Genomic DNA, 11,711 nt, shown 5'->3' with positions numbered 1-11,711 from the left:
ACTATAGTAGAAAATTGTGTTCACCCCCGCCAATTTTGGCGAGGCGTGATCCTGATTGGACCGGGGTGCCTCTGCCTTTCGCAGTGCTGCAACATCTTGTGAGACGAAGTATAGTTGGCTTGGAATGTCGTCGCCTGCCATTTTCCTCTTCGGTGGCGGAGCTGCAAGGAGCGGTTCGTCCGTCATGTGAATCGGCCTTTAACTGCAACCAGGTGCCTAACGGCAATAGTTCAGACGTAATAATAATAATAATAATAATAATAATAATAATAATAATAATAATAATAATAATAATTGGTTCACAGGAAGGGAAAGGCTCAGTATCTGTCACACTTGTGTCTATGGACACCTGAACCGCGCCGTAAGGGAAGGGAGGAAGATGGGAGTTAAAGTGGAATTAGAGAAAGAGGAGCCGTAGTGGAAGGCTACGGAGTAATTTCGACCACCTGGGAATCTTTAACGTGCGCTGACATCGCACAACACACAGACTCCTCTTCTTTTCGCGCCCCGCCGGGATGGTGCAGTGGTAAGACGCCCGACTACTGTGCCGGAGTACCCGGGTTCGAACCCGACCTCGGCGGCTGCGTTTCGATGGAGGCAAAACGAAGAGGCGTCCGTGTGCTGTGCGATGTCAGCGCACGTTAAAGATCCCCAGCCGGCCGAAATTACTCCGTAGCCCTCCACTACAGCTCCTCTTTCTCTCTTTCCACTTTCACTTCCAACTTCCTCCCTTCCCTTACGCGGTTGAGGTGCCCACAAAAAGGAAGTGAGACAGTTACCGAGCCTTTTCCTTCCTATAAGTCAATCCTCTTCGTTTCGCCTCAATCGAAACGCAGCCGCCGAGGTCGGATTCGAACCCGGGTACTCCGGAAAATAGCCGGACGTCTTATCACTGCACCTCCCAGGCGGGGCTTAAGACGTAATGCGTGATAACGTTTTTGTGGATATGCTGCGAAAGCTACAGAACCGAAACTCACCAGCTTGCTCTGCAGCAGAAAGTAGATCCTCCAGAAATTTCGCTGATCTTGATCTGGAATATTCTAGCTGTTATAGCCGGGTGTCCAAGCTACCTTTAGCCAAGTGTTAAAAAACGAAAAATTTGAGGTAGACCAGGAAAACCACTTCTACCCAGCTGCCAGCCATCTGGCGCACCGCGAGCAATTTTTTATTTTGCACTTAATTAGTATTCAAGATAATTTTTCTAATTTAATAAGTAATGCCTTCTGACAATAAATATAATCTGAAAAGTTGGAGAGCCTCTTCTGAAACCCCCATTCCATTTATTTCCGATAAAGAAAACCTCACGTGTGTGGTTTTTCCAAGCTCTAAAGAAAACCCGCGAAATTCAAAAGTATCACATGACACGCATTCGTGCGCTGCGATTGTGGTGCTCTCAATCGTAGTTTGAGTGAACGAAATCAGCTGCGGCCTTGACAGCCCAGTTCCAGCAGTAGGCTGATATGTTGGCGATGGTTGTAGCCAGTGCGGTGAGGCCGCTGCTACTTGCACCTTCACGTGCGCCGACTGCCTGAAGCGGACGAAGAAACCATCGCAGACATGTCGGTCTGCCGCGGCGATTGCGGTCGTAAGCCAAGGCCGCAGCTGATTTCTTTCACTGAAGGCCAGGTTGAGAGCAGCACAATCGTGGCGCACGAATGCGCAAGTCATGTGATTTTTCTTTTCTTTTTTGTATTTCGAGGGCTTTTTTTAGAGCTTGGGAAAAACGAAACACCTGAGGCTTTCATTATTGGGCATGATGATGATGATGTTGATGAAAACTTTTATTGAAAGCCACATTGGCTTAGATTAAGGGAAGGCTGATCGGGTCCCTAGTGCGGTACACCGTTGGTAAAGGCCGCTGCCCGTGCTCTTTCGACGAGGGCTCGTTGTTCCTTGAGGTCCGAGCTGGACAGGGCTGCCTCCCAGCCTTCCCACATTGGCTGATTATGTCAATACTGGTACTTTGTTGACAAGACCATATGGTATCTAGGCACTATAGCACTGCGCCGAAAAGGACTCGGGCTCAGTGGCTTGAAGTGTTGTTGGATTATTAAATGACATAGTTTGTAATCTTCGAAAGTGACACTCTTTTGATTTACTAAAACCCTTAGTGGGCTTCGGGAATCTCTGCCTTTCAAGGCTCAAATGATGTAATATCTCTGAATATGTTGTTAACGGAGAGGGGGAGCCTAATAAACCTTAAATCCACCGGGAATCGAACCCCCATCTCTTGGATTCCCAGCCAAGCGTTTTACCAAAGTAAAAAAAAAAAAAAATGGCTGTACTAGGGGGAGCAAAAACTTTCTTTTTGAAGCTCCATAGCAATACACTAGAAGTTAAGACTTATTTAGAAATGAAGGGATTTTTTTTTTTTAACCTTGGGGAAATCACTGTTTCATATGCCGCAAGCCGGAAACTATCGAACATGTTTTCGTAGACTGTTGGCAAGCCTTTTCTTCTGGGACATTCTACAACGAACAATTAAAAAGACCTACCCATGGATGCATTAGGAATTCAATTTTGACCAATTGATGATGATGATGATAGGCTACCGCTGGACATGATCATGCTATTGGGCCTGCACAGTATCTGGCGATCCAGAATGGCTTTCAGGCATGCAGAGGTTGATGCGAGGAAAATACGGCAGTATTTTCGCGAAGCTGTTGCGAGTATTATTGATGTTTTCAAGACACAAGACGAAGTGCCTGAGTGGCTTCCGAGAATGGAAGTGTTGCCGCACATTCCTGATTTGTAATGGATCACGCAGCCCGAAATCGCGTGGTTGGAGCCCATGTTGTGTGTTTGTGGAGTAATGTTCTTTATGTGTAAAATCTGATTATAAGTTTGCCTGCGCCACGCCCCGGGTCGTGAAACGCTCTTTATAATTCCCCTTGTCTACTGTGAGTATGATAGCGGGATTCCGCGAGGGATAGATACTGCGCCTTTGATTGATTTATAGGAAAGGAAAGGCACGGTAACTGTCTCACTTGTTTTCTGTGGACACCTCAACCACGCCGTAAGGGAAAGGAGGAAGGCGGGAGTGAAGGTGGAAAGGAGAGAGAGGAGCCGTAGTGGAAGCCTACGGAGTAATTTCGACCACCTGGGGATCCTTAACGTGCGCTGACATCGCACAGCACACGGACGCCTCTTCATTTCGCCTACATGGTCGGGTTCGAACCCGAGTACTCCGGCACAGTAGTCGGGCGTCTTACCACTGTGCCATCACGGCGGGGCCGCCGAAGTCGGGTGATTGATTGATTTATAGGAAGGGAAAGGCACGGTAACTGTCTCACTTGTTTTTCTGTGGACACCTTCAAACGCGCCGTAAGGGAAGGGAGGAAGATGGGAGTGAAAGTGGAAAGAGAGAAAGAGGAGCCGTAGTGGAGGGTTACGGAGTAATTTCCATCACCTGGGGATCTTTAACGTGCGCTGACATCGCACAGCACACGGACGCCTCTTCGTTTCGCCTCCATCGAAACGCAGCTGCCGAGGTCGGGTTCGAACCCGGGTACTCCGGCACAGTAGTCGGGCGTCTTACCACTGCACCACCCCGGCGGGGCCGCCGAGGTCGGGTACTCATCTAGCTCGGAAAGCAAGAGAGAGAGAGAGAGAAAACTTTATTGTCGGGAGTAGTCTTACTGGGCCAAGTGGCCGTTAGCTGGTGGCTTGCGGCTTCTTCAGCGCGGTTTACGGAGCCCAATGGTATATCGGGGCTCGCGTTACGCAGCACTTCCTCCCAGGATTCAAGTGAGGGAGCTTCTATGAGAGCCTTGGGAGGCGGCTCCTCTGGGCAATCCCACAGGATATGATTAAGGTCGGCACTTAGTGCATGATGAGCTTATGCTGTCCGGAAATGTGTCTAAGTAAACCGCAGGGTTGGGGAAGTAGTTCGTTTGTAGTTTCCTCCAAACAATTTTTTGTTGCTTTGTTAGTGATTTGTGTGGTGGTGGGTATACTCTCCTAGAGAGTGTTGTCTAAGGTCGCTGTATGTGAGCAATCCTTCCGTTTCAAATTCCTCGGCATTAGGTCTCACCGCTCGGCCGACAAAACCTCAAGCGTGTTGATGAGGAGCCTCATTGCCTCGGTTCCCTGAGTGGGCAGGTGTCCATACGAGTTCTACCTCTCTGTCGAGTCTGCTATCTGCGAGGATGTTTCTGGCAGTATTTGTTATTCTGCCACGCGAGAAGTTACGTATGGCAGTTTTTTAACCAGTGACAATTATGTCCGCATCTGTTGTAGACCGAAGCGGCTGATACGCATTTACTGACGTTACTGTAGTGCTTAATTACACAGGTGGCAAAGGCACCTTCAGCCATATTGTACTCCGAGGCGTCGGTATACACCATTCCATCGTGATTTCGGTATTTTCTGTTTAGGGCCATAGCTCTAGCTTTCCTCCTGCCTTCATAGAAGAAGGGATGCATGTTTTTGGGCAAATGTTCGGAGATAATTTTGTCGCGCACTCCTCTTGTTAGTTGTCCTGGGTGGTTGGCTAGTGGTACGGCATTAATTCTCATGCGGTTGGGAATTTGTCTGCCTGCTTTAGAGTTCGTTAGTCTTTGTAGCTCTGCTATCTTAAGTGCTGTGATCAGTTCCTCTACAGTGTTGTGTATCCCAAGTGAGAGAAGTTTTTCTGTTGAAGTGTTTCTGGGTAGACCTAGCCCAGACTTGTATGTGCTTCTAATGAGTCTGTCTAATTTTCCTTGTCAGATTGAATGAGGCGGAGTTAAGGGACTGAGTATGTGAATCGACCTAGTACAAAGGCATGGATGAGACGACAAACGTCGGCCTCTTTCAGTAATACCTCGGGCTAGGGAATTAACCTCCTCGTTGCCAGGGAGGCCAGCATGTGCTGGCGTCCAGGTGAGGCTTATGGGGTGCCGGGGCTGCCAGAAACGTAATATGCGAGCAGCGGGGCGGGATATAGAGCCGTGGGCATAATTTAGAATCGCAGATTTGGAGTCAGAGATATTTTTGGGGCAGATGTAGAGATGAGAGCAAGCGCGATGGCTGCCTCCTCTGCCTCTGTGGTGGAATTGGTGATTATAGAGCTGGAAGTAAGTAGCCTTGCTTGATTGTCGGCTACAGCCAGGACCAATACGGAAGCCTAGCGTATATTCCGCTGCGTCCACGTATACCGTCTCTTGATCTTTCCTATATTGTCTGTGAAGGGCGTGAGCCCTGGCTATTCTGCGGCCCTGGTCTCGCTCAGGGTGCATGTTTTTAGGGATGGGAGGTATGATGAGGATAGAGCGGAGGTTAGGAGAAAGGGGAAGCCCGAAGTACGTGAGCGTCTCGGAGAAAGGAAATACGGAGGGTAAAGAAGGAGAGACATTGCAGCGTCTAGTCGCGATGTGGCCATGCCGGCTTCAAAAAAAGTGACGTCAGGGCCTCTCCTAAGTTTTTTCCTTCCTCCATGTATACACCACACTACACACCTCTTCTCCGCACAACAAACGGCGAGAGCGATGTGCAGCTGGCGCCGGCTGTGCTTATGACGTCACTTCGCCGGCACCGGCGGAGCGCGTGGCGAAGCGTGGCCGCGACGGCAGCTCCGACACACCAGCTGCTCCCTCTGACGTCACGCGGCTCCTCGCGCATGCGCATCTTGGCCCACGCTGTGCCACGCGAAATGGCTCGTCGACTAGCGTATTGTAGCTTTCGCAACAATAAATTCTTGACGATATCTGATCCTGATTCAATTGAGAAAGAGGTCATCACGGCTTTCTTTCCTCCTGCGTCTCTCTCTCTCTCTCTCTTTCTGCCCACTTCTCCAAACCCTTATGCTATCCCAGAGTGTGACCCTAATCTCGTTCTCCCATTCAGCATGGGCGAAATACTCGAGGAAAAGGTTAATAGCGCAACAAAAAGACACTCACAAATAGACACACAGGACAGGCGCTGACTCCAACTTCTTTCTCGAAACACCACATACACACACACAGGACAGGAGTCAGCGCCTTTCGTCTGTGTCTATTTGTGCCTATTTTTGAGTGTCTTTTTGTTGCGCTATTAACCTTTTCCTTTATGTGACTATGCACCAACTAGCCCAGCAATCAGTTTTAATTGAAATACTCGAGGCAGCCAAACAAGTTCGCTCTTGCTCTGCACCTAGCCACGATCGAGTAACGTCCCAGGAACTTCGCAATTTCGGAGCTGAAGCTCAGGATGCTATCTCGGGTCATTAACGATATCTGGGTTTCGGAGACTGTATCTGAAGAACTGAAATTCTCTAATCTACCGTATACCAAGACGCGGTACCGAATCCCCAGCATCTACACAATACCGAAACCGGAGTATTCTAGCAATCTTCGACCAAGATCATATTGCCTTCAACTCACTGTTAACTTATTGGCGGATGATATACATGCGCATTTATTATTATCTCGAGAAACAGTTCAGCCCGCTTATCACCCAGCACTGACGGGCTTTCACTCTAACATATAGCATGCGCTCATGATTATCGCTGGCTTATGCGGCACGTCATCAATAGCACATGACGCACGGCCCTAACCGACTATTTGCTCGCCGTCGATATGCACATAGCTTTCAATAAAGTTCGCCATAATGTTATCCTCGAAGAGCTTGTCCATCGCTATCCTAGCCAACGTAACCAGAATTGGATTTGGAACATCTTTGTAGCCTGACCAGTTCGTCTACACGAAATGGCGCCTAGATGGAGCTCAAGCACAGTACTACGATTAGGGGAGTTCCCCAGGGTTTCACTTTGGGGCCCATGCTGCTTAATCTTGCCATTTGAAGAGTTGCAGAGAATACGGCGACTCGATTCGCGATCTATGCTGATGACGGCAGCATCTGGACCGAAGCGGCAAACTAAGGCGATAAATAAATCATGCAGGTCGAATTATAGGCAGTTCTATCAAATCTGAAGACCACCCTTACCTTTTCCAATCAGAAAACAAAACTGTCAGCACTGATGTATGCATTTGACCAATCCCGGCATGCTCACCTCGCTTCATATTGGGTCACACACTATACAATCCCGGAACGGACAGATTGCTGTGCCCGGTTTGCCTTTCGTCACCTGCGACAGCCCCCAAAAGTGGGCGTGCAAATTACAAGAGACATGGGGAATCCCTCAAAGTGGAGTAGATTTCCAATAAGGGAGTAATTGCTCATTGACATCCACGCAAGCGCAGCTATGCGGCTATAAAGGAAAGCTATACAGCTCTTTTAGAAATTTCGTAGTTAAAGAAAAATTCGTCCTGATCCGGGGATCGAACACGGCACCACTGCCTTTCCGTGGCACTCGCTCCACCGACTGAGCTAGCCACGATGGTCAGCAGAACAGATGGTAGGGCGAGTGCGAATTGATCTATAACTCGAAGTGGGAATGGTGTGATATTTAGGGGAATCCCCCAAGGCGGAGTAGATTTCCAATAAGGGAGTACTTGCTCATTGACATCCATCCAAACGCAGCCATACGGCTACAAAGGAAAGCTATACAGCTTTCTCAGAAACTTCGTAGTGAAAGAAAAATTCGTCAGTCGACAGTCGGTAATGTGCTGCGTTTTGAGTCTTGAGAATGGTTCTCCAGCGCTGGACGCGGATATCGACGCACAGCTCGACACATAAGGGAGCGAGAGCGCCCTGATCTGGGCGGTGTATGTCCGGCTGCGGACTAAGGCCCTTCTGAACGGGTGCAGACAGACAAACGGTGACCTGACTCGGACCTCGAGGTACTATCGTTTTTTCCCCCAAAGCGGCCTTGTGCCTTCCCCTCCAAGGACTTTCAATCAATTTCTTGGTGCATTTAATTTCAATTCCGATAAAGGCGAAGTCGTTCCATATAAACTTAATTCCCACCCCTCTTCGCCTACATAGGATAGTCTGAAAGGAAAGGACGCAGAATATGGAATTTTTTATTGCACGCATAACGAAACACAAATGAAGTTTCCAGCATTAACGAAGTGGTAGTAATCGAGATCAAGAAAATGTGCAAAAATTAGGACAGTACAGACACAACCAAGACGCTGAAACGCTCGGAAAGCAAATATGTCGAAACGTCAATGGTAGGAGTAGCAATTGTTACTTCGACCAATCAAAGCGGCAGGTCTACGTAGTAAGTGTCTGGGTCTCCGGCTTTCGTCGTGTGACGGCGCAAATGCACGCTGCTATTCGAGCGTTCCTTCTTTGAAACAGAATCATGAAGCTGTTTTCTGGATTTGTTTCGCAACTGCACAATAGCGATGGGCGCGCGTTTTTTTTTTTTTTCTTATTTCGCGGGCTGTTTTCGAAACGCGGGAAAAAAACACCACGTGAGACATATCGCCGAGAAAGCAATTTAATGAGATGCTTCTGTCTCCCTGCCGCGGTGGTGCAGTGGTAAGACACCCGACTACTGTGCCGGAGTAGCCGGGCTCGATGCTGACCGCGGCGGCTGCGTTTCGATGGAGGTGGTGGTAAAACTTTATTCTCCAACAGATACAGGATAGGCGTCAACCTATCCACCTGCACGACGGCCTGGAGTCCTTGGACCCAGGCGGCGTGTTCGGCCAGTCGGATTACACCTAGCTGAGTCTCAGGGTGTGAGCTGAACAGTAGAGTCTCCCGAAATTCTTCCGTTTTTTACTGTTCATTTATATTTTTTATTTATGGACACGTCCATGTCATATGTACCAGATCCGCCTTATCGTGACAAAGTTTGCACCTATCTGAGAATTGTTCCGGGTACCACTGACTTAGCGTAGCTGGGTTCGGAAAAGTCCTTGTTTGTAAGCGTCTCCAAATGTTTCTTGGATCTTATTTAGTGTGCTATCTGCCGGTGGGTAGTGTAACCTATTTAGCCGATAGTGCTCAGTAATTTATTTGCAGTTTACTAGCCTGTCCCTGCTAAGAGTCTACTAAGAATCAGAGCCTACCCGGAAGGAGAGATCGCGGGCAAGCTTATGAGCTCCCTCATTTTCCTGAAGCTGGGAGTGGGCTGGTGCCCATATTAGCCCGATTATTCTGTCATCCTGACAAGTTTTCAGCATCCTTTTTGCCTGTGGAGAGACCTTTCCCTTGAGAAAATTGCATATTGCTGTTTTCAAATCACTTATAATTGTGGTAGCCATTGTACCCGCCATTGCAAGGGTAATCGCCACCTCTTCAGCCGTGTCAGCTAAGCTCGTCCAACCGAGCCGCTTATTCTTAGATTTTGTTCATCTTACAGTATACCGCAACCATAACATGCCTGTCCTCATACTCGGCAGCGCCGACATAGATTACGTCCTGTCTTCCTTGATATATCTTCTGCAGCGTTTTCGCCCTTTTCTTCCTCCTTTCCTGGGGATGCTCTGGATGCATATTTCGTGGCAGCGGGGGGAGTTTTAGTCGCTTCCTGACTTCCATCGGGACATTCGTCTTCTGGTCCACTTGGCTTTCGTATCGAATGCCTAGTTTCAGCAATATACGCTTCTTCCCGTCCTGGTCTTTGACAGTCTTTCGTACTGGGAGATTTGGTTGGCCTCTATCACTTCTTCGAGCGTATTGTGCACCCCCAGCTTCATTAGCCGCTTCGTAGACGTACGGATGGGGAGACTAAGGGCTGCTTTTATTCTCTTCCTGATGGTTGCTTCAATCTTAGCCTTCTCGCAGTTGGCAAGGTGTGAATACGGGACTGCGTAGGCGATCTTGCTGATGACAAACGCATGTACAAGTTTAGGAGGTTTGCTTCTCTCATGCCCGACTTGCGATTTGCGATGCGTCTAATTAGACGTATCGTTTTATGAGCGCCGCCTTCGAGTTTCTTTATAGCTTCTCCGTGACGACCATTTTCCTGCAGCCACATACCTAGGATCCTAATCTTGTCCACTCTGGGGATGGGAACTCCGTCTGCCTTTAGCTCGATTCTCGGTTGTTCTTTGTCCAATCTGCTGCGTGGTGGCTGGTACACGAGCATCTCAGACTTTTCGGGAGAACATTGAAGGCCTCTAGAGGTTACGTATTCTTCAACAGTTCTCACAGCTGCCTGAAGGATGTCATCAATTTGTCCATCACTACCTCCCGTGGTCCACAGTGTGATGTCGTCTGCGTAGAGGCTGTGGTTTAGCCCCTCAATTTCTTCTAGCTTTGATGGAAGCTTGGTGAGTGCAACAGTGAAGAGCAGGGGTGAGAGGACTGAACCCTGGGGTGTTCCTCTGCTGCCCAGTGTAAATTTGTCCGACTTGTGTTCTCCAATTAGGATGGTTGCTTCTCGCTTTGAGAGCAAGTCTCTTACGTAGTTGTGAGTTTTTTCACCTACGCCGAGATCATGTAGGTTTTCAAGTATTCCTTATTGTTTGACGTTATTGAAGGCCTTTGCTAAGACTAGGCCCAGGATAACTCTCGTGTCTTTAGTATGGGCTTCAATGATCTGGTGTTGGATTTGCAGCATAATGTTTTGAGTCGACAGACCAGGTCTGAAGCCAATCATAGAGTTTGGGTAGAGTCCGTTGTCTTCCATGTATCTGTTTAGTATTGTCAAGATGACGTGTTCCATGAGTTTCCCCAAGCACGATGTGAAAGAAATTGGCCTTAGATTTTCAATCTGTAGCTTTTTGCCGGGTTTGGGGATCATGACGATCTGCGCTGTTTTCCATATGGTTGGAAGTCGTCCTAGTCGCTAGCAATCTTGCATGTATCTTGCGAGGGTAGCAATTGAGTCGTCGTCCAGATTTCGCAACATTTTATTGCTCACTCCATTCGGCCCCGCTGCTGACTTTGTTTTAAGGCGAGCAATTTCAGCCCTCACTTCTGTTGCTTCTATGGGTCTATCCAGGTCCAGGTATGGCGGTCCGTGGTAGTCTGGGAGGGCTTCAGGGACAGGTGTTCCCACATAGCGAGCCTGTAATTCTTCAAGGAGCTCCTTTTCCGTCTCATCGTAGGAATGGACAATCTTTTGAATGTTTTGCTTCTGCGCTGACTTGCAACCTTCCGGCTCCAAGAGGTAGCGTAGTAGCTGCCATGTTTTCGCTAGTCCTATGGATCTTTCCATGCTATTGCATGTAGATTCCCAATTTTGTCTACATAGCTGAAGTGCATATTCTTATATTTCTTTGTCGAGCCGGGCCAGTCTGCGGCGTACGGTCCTGTTCAATCTTTGTTGCTTTAGCTTCTTCTCCAATCCCCTTTTGGCTTGCCATAAGTGCAGAAGACGGCTGTCTACTTCCTCCAGACCTGCTTCTTCGGGCACCTCTATGGTTGCTTCTTTAACATTTGCACGAAGCGCTGTTGCCCACTGATTTCTCCGCTTTCTATTTGGCTTCTGATTTCCCTGAAGGTTTCTCACCCCACTAATGTAGCCTTCTTGCCTTTGATTCTTCGCGGTCCTCCTTCCACCACAGTTTAGATGATGTAATGGTCACTGCCAAGGTTCTCTTGAGTGTTACACCATGTGGCGTCTTTTACATGGCTAAGAAAGGTCAAATCCGGAGAAGTGTCGACTGTCACGCTGTTTCCGCTTCGTGTTGAATTCTGTGGATCCGTTAACAGCGTTAGCCCTGCCTGTTGTGCGTCTTGCCAGTGGATCCGGCCCTTTATATCTTCTCACTTGTAGCCCCACACTGGGTGTGGAGCGTTAAAGTCGCCTACAACGATCAGTGCTTGGTTGTTGGCAATTTTCAGTCTTTTGGAATAGTTTGCCGAATTTGTCCTTTCTCAGCAGCGGAGGGCTGTATACATTCAGGATGAACAAGCCTCCTTCTGTCTTCTTGTTTGGTAGGAGTTCG

Source organism: Amblyomma maculatum, chromosome 3 (genome assembly GCF_055883805.1).
Source record: "Amblyomma maculatum isolate TAMU_Amacu chromosome 3, ASM5588380v1, whole genome shotgun sequence".
NCBI classification, from domain to species: domain Eukaryota; kingdom Metazoa; phylum Arthropoda; class Arachnida; order Ixodida; family Ixodidae; genus Amblyomma; species Amblyomma maculatum.
The sequence above is the reverse complement of the archived record's forward strand: the minus strand, read 5'-3'. Positions refer to the sequence as shown.